Source organism: Chrysemys picta, chromosome 3 (assembly GCF_011386835.1).
Source record: "Chrysemys picta bellii isolate R12L10 chromosome 3, ASM1138683v2, whole genome shotgun sequence".
In the NCBI taxonomy this organism is placed as follows: domain Eukaryota; kingdom Metazoa; phylum Chordata; order Testudines; family Emydidae; genus Chrysemys; species Chrysemys picta.
This window is the reverse complement of record NC_088793.1, coordinates 180095852-180113207: the sequence shown is the minus strand read 5'-3', so window position 1 is coordinate 180113207 and position 17356 is coordinate 180095852. Positions and strand designations below refer to the sequence as shown.

The window sequence follows — 17356 nt, the reverse complement described above, 5'->3', positions numbered from 1 at the left end:
GAGGAAAGGCTTTACATTTATGATCCCAAACCACTCAATAGTAGTTTAGAAGGTATTGCTGCCTTAGAAATGAAGACTGGGGTTAGGGACCCAGTCAATTTGATTGAAGAGTGCTGAGAAACACTAACTGCTTTGAACAGGTGCTGCAACCCAAGAGGGGGGTAGTATATACACTGTTAACAAAACTGTGTGAATCCCAGGTACAGATAGGTGCCAGGGTGCAGAAGCTTGAATTTGAGCATGTGTGGTAAATAGTAGGAATGCAGATGGTGCACTAGGAAGAAGAAGGAGGCAGTAGTCACCTGTACTATCAGTGTACCTGGGAGCAACTGGCTGAAGAGCACCAGGAGACTCTGAAGGAGATGAGTCCCCTGATTTTGATGGTCAGTAAGCTTGAGGAGGAGCTTGAGCATCCATGAGCACGGACCCTGCAGCTCAAAGGTAGAAGACATAAGTAAGCCAGGTTCAGGGGGTCTAAGATGAGCCCTTCATTGGACTATACAGCTTTCCCTGAGGCTGGGCAAAGTTTGAGGGTGGAGGGGTACTAGGGTAACCTTTCCCTATAAGGGTCAAGGAGGCCTTTGGGTAGTGAGCCCTGGTCAATTAGCCCTGTCTCACTACACCTGTATTGTTGGGTGTTGAGACAGAAGAGGAAGAAAGCCCAGCTGTGGAGGGCTGTCTGAAGAAGAAAGCAGAAGGCTGTGAGGAGAGAGGGGAGCACAAGTTAGGCAGAGGCCTGTGGAAGATTCCAGATAGGAAGGCCTGGGAAGGACTACTCAGGAAAGAGCAGGGAATAACCCACAGATGCTCAGAAGATGGAGAAGAGCCAGGAAAAGTGAAAACTGAGTCCAGAGTATGGGAAGAAGAGTTCTTGAAAGAAGACTGACTGGGTGCTGTTTGAAACTGGGACAAAGACTTAGGTTTGGTTTGCAATTGGATACCCTGGAAGGGGTGAACAATAGTTAATGACTTAGCCAGAGGTCCAAGTCACTGCAGCAAATCACCTCCACAGCTGGAGTAGACCAAACACCCTGGTGGGAAACTAAGATAGAGTGCCACAATACTAGGTCTTACTGTGAGGAGGTGCTCTGAGTGGGTGAGTCGCTACAATAATATCTCTAGAGAGCATGACAAAATTGCTATATAGCCCACTCATCTGTGATAATATTTATATTATTATTTATTTGTACTGAAGTAGAACCCAGAATCCAAGGCCCCATTGTGATAGGCTCTGTACAAGTATAAACAAGGAGATGGTCCCTGCCCTTAAGAGCTTACAATTGAAGCCTAAGAGTATAAAAAGTACAACAGTTGAGGAGAGCACAAGGAAATAAAAAGACAATACTGGTTAGCATAATAAGCAGTTGCCACAATATATCAGGTGTCTAACCAGGGTTGGTTGCGGGGAGGGGAGGAGTGTTGTTTTGTAGGTATTGTGATAAAGAAGAATACTAAGGAAGGGGATATAGGGAATGCATTAAATTATCCTTAGACAATATATTGTCTTTAACTGCAAAAGAGGGTAAACTATCGTTTAGATATTGTAACAGACCCAGACCAGTGGGGTACAGGAGTCTGGTGGAGAGCAAATATACTGGTCACTGGATGAGTAGTTTTCTGTTCCCTGAGTGACCAGAGCAGGGGCTACACTGGAATAATCAGGAACCTGCTAGAACCAGTTAAGGCAGGCAGGCTAATTAGGACACCTGGAGTCAATTAAGAAGAAGCTGCTAGAATCAATTAAGGCAGGCTAATCAGGGCACTTGGGCTTTAAAAAGGAGCTCACTTCAGTTTGTGGTGTGAGTGTGAGGAGCTGGGAGCAAGAGGTGCAAGGAGCTGAGAGGGTGTGGGTGTGCTGCTGGAGGACTGAGGAGTACAAGCGTTACCAGACGCCAGGAGGAAGGTCCTGTGGTGAGACTAAGGAAGGTGTTTGGAGGAGGCCATGGGAAAGTAGCCCAGGGAGTTGTAGCTGTCATGCAGCTGTTACAGGAGGCACTATAGACAGCTGCAGTCCACAGGGCCCTGGGCTGGAACCCAGAGTAGAGGGTGGGTCTGGGTTCCCCCCAAACCTTCCAATTGACCTGGACTGTGGGTTCTTCCAGAGGGGAAGGTTTCTGGGCTGTTCCCCAACCCACATGGTGAACCTCTGAAGCAAGAAAATCCACCAATAAGTGCAGGACCCACCAAGATAGAGGAGGAACTTTGTCACAATATACTTTAGTTTATCAAGGCAAAGTTTTGTAACAAATGTAGTTCAATTAACTTAAAATCTGAATGCACTAGAGAATCTCAAGTCCATAAGGGATATTATCTTGTTTCTCATTTTATTTTGGAGGTTGCCATAGCTGTTTGTTCAATGTTTCTTCTGTTTTCCAGACTGTTTCTGTGATGGTAGTTTGGGTTTAATTCTGCAGTATTTTCTAAAGGCAACATTATCACTTGCCCTATGAGGCTGCTAAGGGAAGTAAAGGGGCATAAGACACATCCGTACTGCCCTGTGTGGACTCTCCACTTGGCCAGTGCATGTGGAGAACACCTTTTGTGCAGGCACTACTTTGCCTCACATATGACAGGGAATGAATGAAATGGGGTGGAGAATGGGTGGAGAGTTGACCCCAATCCGCAATGTACTGGCCTGCACATCTGAGTTTGTGTGGCAGGGGAAGTAATCTTTTCATGATATGAGCCAGTAGCAGATTACTTTTACACTACAGAGTTGTCTTTTCGTTTCTTGGCTATTCGTGAGGTGGCACAGCTATGCACTGCCCCTCAGTGGTTTAGTGGTAAAAACAGAAGTGGGTCAACTAACCTAAACTCCATGTCCCTGAAATGAAAAGTTACTCAAGTTTACCCTTGCCTGCGCTACTGGTGCCCCTTATTCAGGGCTGGAAGGGGAGTGACACACTAGCCCAGAATGACTAAGCTAATTTCTGATTGCACCACGTGGAAGAAGTGAGTGAAGCTGCTAAAAATCTATGTGACATTACTTTTATTAAAAGACCTAATTCACAGCTAGAAGGCCAATTACTTCCATATTTTTGGCAGACAATATTTTTTGAAGTATAAAGTTCACTAACATAAGATTTAGAATAAAATTTGCAAAATCACCTAAGTGTCTTAAACTCTTATGTCATTTTTGAAAGTTACTAGGCACTTAGGAGCCTAAATTCTACTTTCTTTCAATTGGACTTAGGGTTCGAAATCAAAAAGATTATTTTGAAAAAAATTACCCGCAAATTCTGATGTTTAAGTGGACTTTCTGTGAGTGACTTAATATTTAAATATGGTATGATATTTAATATGGCATTACCATGTTTGCAGATTTGATTTTTTTCTTTTTGTATACCATTACTACCATTAGAAAGCATGTAATTCATTGACAGAAATGAGACTTTTTTTTAGATTACTCTCTGATGTTAAAATATTTCAGTATATCTTTAAAAAATCCAATACAATATTGCATACAGTCCCTAGAACTGAATCTTACTCAATATTTTAAGCTATGGCTCAGTCAGATCTTTTTGCTCTCACTGCATGTTTTGAACAGAAAGTTCCTCACAGCATCATTTTTCATCCTTCGTTTGCATATTGAAGGTCACCGTTGGAACAAGACACATCAAGTAAGGAGTTGTTTTGTTGGCAATAATAGTAGCTGAAATTGTTGGTAGAATACAAAAAGCAATATATAAGTTGGAGTAGAACAGAATTTTAAATAAATCAACTCTTTTAAACTACATGGTCATTGTTCTTGAAAGCAAAGTAAATCAATGAATAAGTACTAATGAAGCATTTCTAGGTGGGCTTTTTGGGGTTCGTTTTTAAGATTCTGGTGTACTTAACGGGATACTCTCCTGAGTGGCTCATCTGCCCCTAGGGACAAAAACAATAACAAAAATCATCAACTGAAATATTACCATAATAGCTGAGCACAAAAGCCTGCTGTTTTTATAAACTTCATTCATGTTCCATAACATTAGTAAATAGATTAACAATTGTCAGTGGAAAGGTTTTTTTTTTTACTTTCTGCCACCATGAGTAGCATCAGTGTAGTCAGTGCAGGGAATAGGAGGATAAAAGGAAGAAGAAATAGAGGGTAGAACAGTAACAGAACGTATGCACAGATAGAGCAGCTTGTGTATGAAGTCTCTGCACAAAAGAGGGAAGAATGATTTATAGTTAGTGAATTCTGCTATAAGGAAGCCTTTACTGGTATATGGAGGGGATGCAGAGCAACAGAACTTAGGAAAGGAAATTGGGGGATTTAAAAAATAGCTAAACACAGAAAACTGAAGTGTAATACAGTACAATATGAACTGCAACATAATGCTCCTCCCGAGGGAGGAAAACCCTGATATTTGATTGTAGGTTAGGGAAATGTTGTTTCATATGTGGGCTATAATTTCAAAGGCCAGCCAGCACATGCACAGACACAGCATGATAGGTTAATCATGAGTATGTGCTTAGGACAAGTTGATAATTTTCAGAGGAGAAAATGCGCATAACACTTATGGAAAAAATAGTAAGCACACACTGTATTGTGGGTGTAATACTAAATTGCAAAAACTGGGCATAGGATAAACCACTTGGGCCTGGCATTATCCAGAAGTCTGCCTACCTCAGATTCAGAGGAAGTCTGGAAATGATGCATGTACTAAATGTGGGACAGAGCATTTGCAGATATGGATGGGAGGAGAGGGATGCCAGGCTTTAGCTAAAGAGATCCAATGTTTTGGCTATATTGATCCTACCACAACTGCTGTATGTTTGAACCAAAGATGAATCCATCAAGCTTCAGAGGGATCTGTAGATAAGATAAAGGAGAAGCATAAAAGCAAAATAGTGGTTCTTCACAAATAAATACAACTTTTAAAAAGTAGGACTTGAGTTGTTGAACCTTATTAATGCTTTAGCTATGCAGGGAACAGCTAATGAAGAATGAAATTTATAAATCATCTACATATTCCATGCTAGCACTAGTATTAATAACTAATGCAATGTGATGATCAATGTAGGGATAGGTGCAAATGTACAGATTCTTACATTTGTGAGGTTTCACTTGAGTCCGGGAAATTAAATGCTTATAACTAAGAACAATTAAATGGATGGGCATTGGGCGAAAAATGGTTTCTACAGAAGAGATGAAATAGTGGTTGTATAACAGTGAAATTTATGATCCCTCATCAACAAACAATCCGGCTACTTGAAAGGTGAATGAGCCCCTGACATCATCATAGGACCTAATCACATCAGCCATACCATCAGGGGCTCGTTCACCTGCACATCTACCAATGTGATATATGTGCCAGCAATGCCCCTCTGCCATGTACATTGGCCAAACCAGACAGTCTCTACGCAAAAGAATTAATGGACACAAATCTGACATCAGGAATCATAATACTCAAAAACCAGTGGGAGAACACTTTAACCTGTCTGGTCATTCAATGACAGACCTGCGGGTGGCTATATTACAACAGAAAAACTACAAAAACAGACTCCAATGAGAGACTGCTGAGCTGGAATTGATATGCAAACTAGACACAATCAACAAAGGATTGAATAAGGACTGGGAATGGCTGAGCCATTACAAACATTGAATCTATCTCCCCTTGTAAGTATTCTCACACTTCTTATCAAACTGTCTGTACTGGGCTATCTTGATTATCACTTCAAAAGTTTTTTTTCTCTTACTTAATTGGTCTCTCAGAATTGGTAAGACAACTCCCACCTGTTTATGCTCTCTGTATGTGTGTGTGTGTATATGTATATGTATATGTGTATATATATATATATATATATATATATATATATATATATATATATATATATATATATAATATATCTTCAATATTTATTCCACTCTGTATGCATCCGAAGAAGTGGGCTGTAGTCCACGAAAGCTTATGCTCTAATAAATTTGTTAGTCTCTAAAGTGCCACAAGTACTCCTGTTCTTTTTGTCTATTGACCAGCACTGAATAGATCCAAGAAGGGCTAAACATGGACAGCTAGGGTGGGAGTCGGGTAACTGTGTTTGTGATGGCTGCCATCCTGGCTGATACCAGGGATCTCCAAAGCTGAAAGCATGAGTATCTAAGCTAAGAGTCAGCCTCTCTAGCTGAAAGCTACAGCAGACTCTCATACTTTGTGGAGTGGGCACCAAGGTAGGGGACACGTAACATACATTGATCAGTGAGTTACATGCTTAGGGAGAACCAACTAAGGAGAGGGTGCAAAGTTGGCTACTCTCTGGCTGTATTGGATAAAGTTGCTATTGAGTGATAGGAAACTCCAATTAGAGGTGAAGGAAAGATCCAGATGACTGATCATATAACTTGCCACATATACTCTGTTGCAGACGGTAAGAGGGAGAGAGATACTGTGTGTGCACAGAGATATCTGGGAAATATAAATCCTGATTAACCTAGCAATTTTATATCCACTTATTTGGCACTATGCCTGGGCAATAGCCTAAGGCAAATGCTGGGAAATAAGGAAGAAAAATGATTGAAAAAAGGAAGATTGAGTGCAGGGTTTGGGAAAAGAAAGAAGGGTCAGTAAAGTGCCACTTACCCACTGGCTATATATTAGTATTGGCAGGATAACATACAAATTTTTGGAGATTTGATTCGGACAAACATGCTCAGATGGTTACTCATATTTTGTTTGGAATACCTTTCCTCTTGTGACTGTAAATCCCAAATAAAAATAGGCTTTCTTGTAAGAACCAATAAATAATGTAATATAGTATTTCCTGCTTCTACTCAGGCCAGAGACACTCTGACTGGTATAGGTGGTCAGAAAATGCAGTTCTGTACAAATGAAATGCTTTGTGACATCACCATTGTTGTATGCAGTGCAGTTGTTGCTGTGTCAGTCCCAGGATATTAGAGAGACAAGTTGGGTGAGGTAATATCTTTTATCGTTCGCTTTCCCAGACCTGAAGAAGAGCTCTGTGTGGCTCGAAAGCTTGTTTCTCTCACCAACAGAAGTTGGTCCAATAAAAGATATTACCTCACCTACCTTTTGAAATCACATGGATTTCAGCAAAGTTTCACTTCCGAGAAAAACGGGGGGCTGGGGGGTAGAAGAGGAAGTTCTGACAATGTCAAAATGTTCTATTTTGACTCTTTTGGAATGATATCTTTTGAATTTTTATTTTGAATCAACTTTTTTCATTTAAATCTTTACAAAATTTTCTATTATAACATAAAGAGTACCAAAACAAAACATTTTGATTTGTGAAAACATTTTAATCTATCAGAAACTATTTTTGTAAAAGTTGTCTTTCATGTACAGCTCTCATGAATAGCTTTCCTTGTATTTTGCAATTTCTGTTTCTAACCTCATCTGGAACTTGAACACGTACAGATGAACAAAAATGAAAAACAGTGTCATTTATACAAACTGAACTTTTCAGCCCTTGAGAGAGATCCAGCTGGAAGTGGGTTGGTGTTTAGAACAAATAGTTAAGTTCAATTCTTATTTTCTCTCAAATCAAATTGTCCTTCTCTACTTCATGTCAGTTGGCTAAAACCCAAGGCTCATCACTGACATAGCTCTTGACAGTTGACCTTTTTATTAAAGTACCACTCCACTATTATACTCTTTCTAGGATTTAAACAATTCTTAACATGATGCTTTTTCCCCAAATTTGAATATAAATTACACCTCTAGCAAAAGCTATAAAGAATTTCCAGTGGCTGCTTTCTAACTATCTCGCTGAACTCCATCACCCATTATTGCATGAATTAACCAGTTTATCCATCCGATGGATTTTCATTTGCTTGTGAGTAGCAAAACCAAGGTTTACCTTCCTAGAATAAAAAAGAAAAACAGACAGGAGAATAAAGACAATCATTGCTTAAAGTAACCTTTAATCCAACATAAATGCTGTTTAATATGGAAATATCATAATTAAATTCCTTAGCCAAAATTAGGAATGCAAATGACAATCTCTTTACAACTGTACCACGCGTCACTATGGCCAGGAGAAGATAGGCAGTCTGAGTAACCTAATACAACACTATTCTCTGGCTACATTCTAAACTGCCAAGAGTAGTGGCAGTAGCATATCCTGTTTCCAAAATGGAGAGTAATTAGGTTGCAGTATATATTGCATCATCAACAGGGATTTCAATAAAAAGAAACCTGAAGTGTGAGGCTGACAACCATGTGATTTCTTATAATGCTGATGTACATTTAGTGATTTGGAAAGGGATTTTATTACTATCTGAAAGCAACTCTATATTAAACCCACAAATTAGCTTCTGTTCTGTTGGAATCTAATTATCTTTTATATTGGGCAAGAGTAAAGGAAAACGGGAAAACATGGATTTTAAAAATAAACTTTAAACTAAAAGTTGTGATGGACACCTCAAAATTATACAGTATATTTGCTAGCTAGCATTTATTTGGGGTGGTTTATACAGAGTTGATGCAAGAGCCCTGATGCAAAATTCTGATTGGCTGAAGACAGTTTCCCCCTCCCTATGTTTTGTGCAGCTTTATTTCTCATTTAATTTGCTGCCGTTTCTTATTTCCTGGATACCTTCATTAATTTACTTCTGGGCTTGAGAGCACCAGAAACGTTTAAGTTTTTTGTGCTAAGCATCACCTGCTTCTGTCCATGGTGAATAGAATATGCCATTTTAATGCTCGGTTGGAAATCTTTCAAAGTTATATATCAGCATGCATTACTTGTGAAATTACATGTGACTTATCTGGCCAGAGCTTCTTGGGTCTTCATTCTGAAAAGAGAGAGGCAGAGATTGCTCTTGCTGGGTGGGAGGCAGGGATAAAGACAGAAAGGGCAGATAGGAATAGGGAAAAGGCTTCTCTGAACAAAAGGATCACAGGATAGGGTTTCCATGTTTCAGGGGCTGGGGGAGTGTTGTCTCCCAATTGATCACTCACTTCTTGCTCCCCTCAAAGATTTGCATGTTTATTCTGGTGTTCCACAATAGCAGTACACCACTTCTTTTCTTAAATCATGAGTTGAATGGTTAGTATCATGTGATGGCAGTTGGCTCTTCTGCTCCTCCCTACATATCACTCAAATAGAGTTAGTCAGAAAATGGATTTTTTTTCTGTGCAAAATTTTAATTTTCTGTGAAATCAAAATATTTCAATTTGGAAATGCTGTGATGGTAACTTATGCTCTCATTCTCCTCTTTAGACTGGGCTCCCTGAGCAATGGGAGCTGCGGCCAATGGGAGCTATGGGGACAGTGCTTGCAGGCAGGAGCAGTGCGTGGAGCCACCCCCCCCCCCCCCAGGGGCCACAAGGGCATGTTGGCTGCTTCCAGGAGCGGCATGGGGCTGGGCCTTTAGCCCCGCTGCACCACTACCCGGGAGCCACCCAAGGTAAGTGCCGCCCGGCGGGAGCCTCCACCCCAACCTGCAGCCCTGAGCCCCCTCCCGGAACCAGCATCCCATACCCCCTCCTGCACCCTGAATGCCCTCCGGCACCCCAAGCCCCTGACCCAGCCCTGAGCCCCCTCCCAGAGCCAGCATCCCATACCCACTCCTGAACCCCAACACTCTGCCCCAACCCTGAGCCCCCTCCTGCACTCAAACTCCCTCCCAGAGCTTGCACTCCCTCCTGTGCCCCAACCCTCTGCCCCAGCCTGGTGAAAGTGAGTGAGAGTGGGGGAGAGCAAGCCATGGAGGGAAGGGGCATGGAGTGGGCAGGGCTTTGGGAAGGGGCGGGGTCTCAGGGAAGGCGTGGGGTAGATCCTGGGTTGCACTTAAATTCAAAAAGTGGTCTTGTGCATAAAAAGTTTGGAGACCACTGTCATAGAAGTTCCTGTCTGTGGTGCATCATGAGAGATGTAGTCTGACTGGGGAGCCCAGCTCAGAGGAGAATGGGGATATGAGGAAACTGACTATAACTCCCATGAGGTAGCACAGCAGTATAACTGAATCAAGTATAACTGAATCAAAACTTTGGTTTTTCAGCATTTGGTTTGACAGGAAAAAAATCAAAAAAGGAAGCACTGGTTTTGAAAAAAATTGTTTAGTTGAAAACTTAATTTTCTCTTGAGAAACCATTTTTGACAATATTTGAACAGCCGTGCCCTTGGCTGGACCTCATTTTCAAGGATTTCACTCACGTGAGCCCCCAAATTACCCACATGCCATATGAATTTGGTTCCTCCTCACTTTCAACTGCTGAAAATTATTTACATCAGAAACAAAGAATAATGAAGCTGAGGGTATAGGAAGAGTCACTCACACCAAAGGGAGGAATCCTACAGCACTGCGTGTTTTCTGTGTAAATATGTTCTGTTTCCCTCTTTGTGGGTGTCTGTCACACACTGCATCCTACATTTGGGCCACTGGCAGACTGAGACATATGATTCTCTGGCTACCACTTGGTTCTCCTCTCCCACACTTCTACTCAGTGCTGCCTCCTCCTTGTTTTGATTACGCTGGAGCGAGATGTGGAGGAAGAGAGTCCAGCAAGGAAAGAAAGGCAAGGCCAAAGGAAGATAAGAGAAACAAGGCAATGAAGAAGCAAAGATGTAGCCATGATTGGGGAGAATGGGAGGGACTCAGGTTACAGAGGCAAGGCAGAGGTAGAGCATGTTTTCCAAAACATTGCCTTAATTACACTGTGGACCTCCACCCCTACTACCGACCAAGTTTTGGAAAAAAACCCAAGGACAGACAAACTCCTAGAGATCCATGCCAGGTTTTACATTTGGGCCCAGTACAAGTTGAGACAGAATTTTGGGAAGTGTGTGTGTGATCAATAAAAGCTATCTCACTGTCATGTCTGAGTGCCTCAAAGAAAGGAGCTCCCGGGAATCCTGGGACACAAAGTTAACCACTACAGGAATGACTTGAAAAGAGTTCTGACTAGATGCAAGGATGACCTATATCAAGCCAAATACTTTTTAGCCCACTCTCCTCTAAGCAGCAGCCTCTCTGCTGCTGCTAGCCTATAAGAGCAGGTGGGACCACTGCCCGTCTTCTGTGGTGGGCGGAGGTGGCATTTAGGCCTCTGAATTAGAGTAACAATGCAAATCCCCCTTAAGTGCTGTTTCAGAGAAGTAACGCACCCAGGATGTGAGGAATTCCCCTGGATAACTTTTCCCCACACCTAAAACACAGCAGTTTTGCGTTTAGGATTTACCAAACTGCAGGGCCCCAAGGAGAATGGCATTTGGCAATTTATTTGAAGAATAAGATTACATGAAGATATGTATATTTAAGAGTAGTCACACCAAAATGTAACACTGCCACACAGCTGCTGTTGTGTTCATTGATTGAAGAACTGGATAGAATTAGGTACCCAGGGGAGTGAATCCAAAACTAGCGCAATGATCTTGATAGTCAATCAACCCTTGTTTTATGCTATGGAGGGAGAAGTAATCTTAATGAAGGAAAAATTAAGGAATAATATGGGTAAGCAATATAGTAAATATTAGCTGTACATTTTAGGTATATGCCTGAATCTTCTGTTCAGAATATTTGGATACAGTACCTGTTTTACACCAGCTTTCTGTGGAGGACAATCCTGAACTCAGAGCACAGCAGGTAAAAGGAGGGTAGGATTGAGCTTTTTACAGGATTAGGAACTTAAAGAGGGAAATCTTTAACTAGTTGATGGTTGCCACACATGAAGAATACATCTGCTGTGCTACTTTAAATCAATTGCACTTTGGGGTCATATTATATATTTTTGAGATAGAAGATAATGACACAATCTATTTTGTGTAAGGGATAGTGCTTTGGCACGCTGCCCCAGGATAAGACTAAGAGAACTGAGAGTCAGTCACAATTCTGGAGCTTGCTCCCTCACTTGGTCAGAAATAGCCTGCATTTGGTGATCTTTGCATGTTGTACATGACATTTGTTAAGGTTTTCTTTTTTTTTTTTTTGAGAAGGCTGAGGCTGTGCTTCCCACAATGACAGAGGTGGGAAAGAGATGTTGAAGGTGGTTGGCTGAGCTCCTGTTGAACTGACTATTTTAATGCTGCTTGAGATTTCATTGTATTGTTCATTGCATATTAGGGGTCCTAGATCCTAGGGGAGGCATCTTTTTTTAGTTATTATTTAGCCTGAGATAACAAAATAAATTCAGACCTTGGTTCATCCTAATAACTGTGGGGGAAGAAATCTTCCCCTGTCCTTTACGAGGCACATATCTGGCTTCCTCCTCTAAGCCAGTTCATCTGTACAAGCTGGCACATTGGAATAGGAAGCATTACTCCCCATGTGCAATGAGCTGTGCAAAGAAGGTCTTTTCAGTGCACAACAAGAAGTTTTTAATAATAATTAATGGAGATATCCCATCTCCTAGAACTGGAAGGGACCTTGAAAGGTCATCGAGTCCAGCCCCCTGCCTTCACTAGCAGGACCAAGTACTGATTTTGCTTCAGTTCCCTAGGTGGTCCTCTCAAGGGTTGAACTCACAACCCTGGGTTTAACAGACCAATGCTTAAACCACTGAGCTATCCCTCCTATAAAACCCCAGAACAATGCTACATACTATTAAGGGTCATCTACTAGGTCTTGATCTAGGAACACACATACAGACACAGCTCTTTTGTAATACTGCCCCCCCTTGCAGGGAGGGGGCACAGACATTCCATGAAGGCTGATCTCTCTCCTCCCAATGACTTGCAATGCCACTTTACTCCCTAGCGTGGATGTATTGGGCAAGTAACAATCTTGCCCTTAATGAACAGCCCGCCAAAGGTGGAAGGAGGACATGATATTGATTTCAATAGAACGCTGGTGGGTAATGTTAGCATAGCTGGTGTGGTGAAGAGGACCATCGACGAAAGGGTTAAAAGCCAGTTCTTCAATAAAGGCTACCATTTATACAGATTTGTCACCCTTTCTTATTCCCCCTTGGGTAGGAGCCTTAGGGTTTCACAAAGGATATTCTGTTGGGATTCAATAATGACCTTTACTTTAGAAATGCTTAAGGCTTTACAATTAAAGTGTATACGGAGACCCTAAAAAAAGGATTTTATTTTAAAGCTTTACAATAGAATGAAGATATGTTATAATATTAAACCACAGAAAAGGATACCAAAAACTATGAACCAGAAAATGTCTTAAACTTCCTATTAGAGAGACAAGGTGGGTGAGGTAATATCTTTTATTTCTGTTGCTGAGAGAGACAAGCTATGAGCTTACAGAGAGCTCTTCTTCACGTCTGGCAAACTTACGCAGAGAGCTCTCCTGCCAGCAAAATAAAACCACACCCAACTGCGGAGATAAAGGAAGAGGGAGACATGCGTTACGACCCTAATTGGACCCTGGGTGATCACTACTTCCCACCACCCAACACAGATGTAATGAAGTTGAGTAATGCCCATATAAGAAAAATTAAAACTACTGATTATTCCTCAAAAAAGTTTTTTAATGACTTTCGACTATAAAGGCAACACGGACAAAATAAGAAAAGCAAGATTAAAGACCATCACTGAATAAGGATTAATATAAATGGCAAGTTATACCGAAGACAAGCACAAGTACATATAAAGTTATTATTCATTAGCTATTTACTACTATTTTAACACTATAGTATTGATACAACTTGAGATCAATTTTGCCCGAGCAACCAGACTTCTTTATTCCATAACCTTATCCTGCATTTGCCCGAAAATATGTTACCCTTCAGTTGGCTGTTTTCCACACTGGCCAGGTACAGACGGTCGTGAAGTGCACATCCCTTCAGTTCAGGGGGTGTGGGTCAGGTTTCCCTTATGACCGAAAGACATACACAGTCCCGTGCCTTTATAGTTTTTATCTGATCTGTCCGCCATGTCTTAAAACAGACCGACCAATTAAGGTCAGCCAAATTTTTATTGTGGTTAGCGTTGTCGCCGTGGCTGTATAATTTATGCTTACTTATCTTCTTGTGTTGCTTTGAACATATAATTTATACTTACTTATTTTCTTGTAGACAATTGTTTTAATTGTGGGTTACACAAGCTGTGCCCGGGGGCACAACTTAACACATTCTAATTCCTATAAAGGAGATATCTGGTTGCAGCACGTTTTGACCACAAGTCTTAGCCCACTTCTGAAAAGCTTGCCCTCTTTACCTCTGCAAAGCGTGCCCTTTTTACCTTTGCAAAGTGGAAGTTTGGGGCCTAACACTAACAATACCTTTGTTCATTTTAAGCTTGGTAATACTTTTGCTCAGAGATTAATCACACCAAAGCAGTAGCTTTGTCAGTCTGAGACACTCTCCTGCCGACAAAGCGCTGTCCACACCGGCGCTTTTTGTTGTTAAAACATTTGTCAGTCAGGGGTGTGTTTATCCTTCTGTGGAGAGCCAAGAGTCCTCCAAATAATAAATTGGAATCTTAACTTATTTTCAGGGCTAATTTGTAGAGCCGACACTGAGTAGCATTTGCTGTGCAGATACAATAATAGTAAAGTAAAATGTTAATTTAATACTGCATACATGCATAAATACACTATATATGCACCCATATATCCATGTCAGAGATAAGAAATAAAGCAAATGTTAAGAGCAAACAGGAGTATAAACGAACAAAATAACAGCAAACACTGGCATGGTGTTTCAGCAGTCTAGGTGGTAGTTTATTGATCTTTCTGCACATCTGAGACCATGGTTTGATTTCCCACATCACCAATTAAATTGTGAATTGAAACACATAGTAATTAGCAGCCAGTTTTCAGATCTCTGTGTACCAAGCAAGCAAGACAGAATAGTTGTCTTCTGGGGAAATGGAAAAACTAGGAGAAGGAAATTATGGAGACACTTTTGAATTATATACCTGGGAAGAATTGGAAAGGCTCTTAATTACAGTTCTCATAGTTGAGTTACTATAGTCATTGTACTAAAACATTTCTGTGATTACCATAACCTTAAACAATCAATACCCTGACAATTAATGATTTCATACTACTTCAAGCCTCCTCTGTTTTAGGCCAATGTATAGACTGGACATTGCTCTAAACTGTTTTTATTAGCTTGTTGAGAGCAAGGGTAGGTGGTGTCCTAAGCACCAAATACTCATCATACAGGGTGAAATCCACCCTTGTGCTAAGAACCAGCACAAGCCCAATGTACCACTTAAATCCTACTTTCACCCTACTTTTGAGAGTTTGCCTGGGGCTTCAGTAAAGCCTAAGCTTTGTGCTAGTTCTCTACACAAGGGTGAATTTCACCCACAGGGCAAACTTGAAGATATTGTATGGAATCCTGTTCCTACTGAAGTCAATGGGAGCATTGCCATTGACTTCAGTGGGGCCAGGATTTCACCCACTTTTTATAGAACTATAGTGGAAAAGACTTTTGTCCCCTAAAACTGGTTCATGATGGGTGAATTTTACCCATAATGAAAAGTATATTGCAAAGGACCTTGCAAGGCTTACGTATATCTTTACCCTATGTCAGAGGTGAAATTCACCCCAGTGTACAGTGCTCTTGCCATGAGGTTGAACTGGATAGTGACATATTTGTGCAGGTCGTTGGAGCTGAGGTGAATTTCCCTCTCTCTATATTAAATAAGTCTTATGAAAGAATACCTGCAAAACAGAAAATTGATTAAAAGAATAAACTTCTATGAATCAAAAATGAATATTATATCAGTGTCCGTGTTATGTATCATAAGCTATGAGAGAGGCAGATTAACTCTAGGACTACATTTGTTTGTTTTAAATTATATAGCCTGATTTTCAGAGCATCCACAGCTCTGACTGACATCAATATAAACTCTAGTGCTCAATATCTCTGAAAATCTGGCCACTTATATTTTGATACATAATGATTGTTTTACATCCTTGTTTGCCTGCATGATGGATTAAATGTATGGCAGCTGTCCCCAGAGGGTATCCAAAAATAAGATGTTGCAACTTATGAGTTTCTCCAAGTGACCAACAGTGCAAATGTCTAATAAATTCATGGAAAGAGGTTACAGTTCTGGTAGTATATAGCGATTATGATGTAGTAATGTCAATTATATACTGAGAACCTTTTTGACTACTGGAGCTAATTATAAAAATGAGGAAGTTGAGGTATATATTGGGTACTGATAGCAGGAAATCACCATGGACACCAGTGCAGAGAAGTCAAATATGATGAAGAAAAGAAAATAGAAAGACGACAAGATGTAGTATCCATGGCAACAAGTGGAAAAGAAATAACTTCAAAAAGTTGAAACCCCTATGCTTGTCAGTATTATTAAAATGAAATTCGCAAAGTTATATACACATACAAAATTCTTCCTGAGCGGTTGGATTTTGTGTCAACTGTTAGTGTCACACAGGTACAAAAAGGTCAAATGACTTATGGATCATTTGTGTTGTAGTATTTTACCCTTACTGATCTGCTTGTGAACAATATAACAGCTGGATTTGGAATGAACACTGCAGATCTGATCCAGTCATCTCTCTGTGTGTGTGTGTGTGTATATATATATATATATATATATATATATATATATAAAGCTCCGTACAGTCTACCCTTCTGCATCTACTAATGTTGTGACACAGCATACTGCAACTGTGTGTGACAGCGTGTAATTGGATGAAGCACAACATATCCTGAAGTAAAACAATGTGATGTGGGGGAAAAGAATAAGAAATACAATTTCCTTCTGATCTGACATTAGCTCTCATTTTGAATATTGAACATGTGGTTTGAAGCTAATGTAATGGACAAAGACAGAGTGACAGGATAAGTGCTTGAGCTACCTGATACTCAGAGGATACAAAAATGTTTTGTTTGCCTGAAATATTTTGGGATATGTTGGCATATATCTAAATAAAACAGCCTTGCATTTGCTATATCAGATTTGATTTTCTCTTGTTGAAGCTCTAATGTTTACTGTTTGATATTACAGTACCTGCTTATAAAGGAACATGGTTTAGGATTTGAACAGATGTTGCTGTCAATATACTGTATCATAGTAGATTTTTTTTTCTAAAGTGTAACCATATTTTAAGAAGAAAAGATCCATGTGTATATAAACAAGGGCAGAATTTTCATTTTTGGTTCAATTTAATTTTAATGTAGAAATAATTTATAAATATTATCAAGAGAGAAAGAAAGAAAGAAAATGAAGTTCTCTATAAAAATGTTTTCATGCCTGGGTGTCTAAAATGAAATTCCTATCTCCATATTAAGGAAACCATAAAAAGTGACCTGATTTTTCAAAGATTTTGAGCACCTGCAGCTCCCATTGGTTTCAAAGGGAGCTGGGGTTGTTAGGCACTTCTGAAAATCAGGCCATGTTTATTTAAGTATCTAAGTGTAATTCCACCAGGGCCAAATACAAAGCTCACTGAAGTCAATAGGAATATTTCCAGTGACTTTTACTGGGCTTTGGTTCAGGCCTTAAGCTGCCCAGTAAATGTATGTGT

At 40.4% G+C, this 17356-nt stretch overlaps 1 long non-coding RNA gene across 1 annotated transcript; it reads left to right on the top strand.

Moving 5' to 3' along the window:
- The first annotated feature begins 1500 nt into the window (after positions 1–1500).
- Positions 1501–9340, top strand: LOC135982070 (uncharacterized). The gene is made up of 3 exons (XR_010599278.1): positions 1501–1911; positions 3548–3620; positions 9175–9340. It is a non-coding gene; the product is annotated as an uncharacterized LOC135982070 (long non-coding RNA).
- Positions 9341–17356: the final 8016 nt, after the last annotated feature.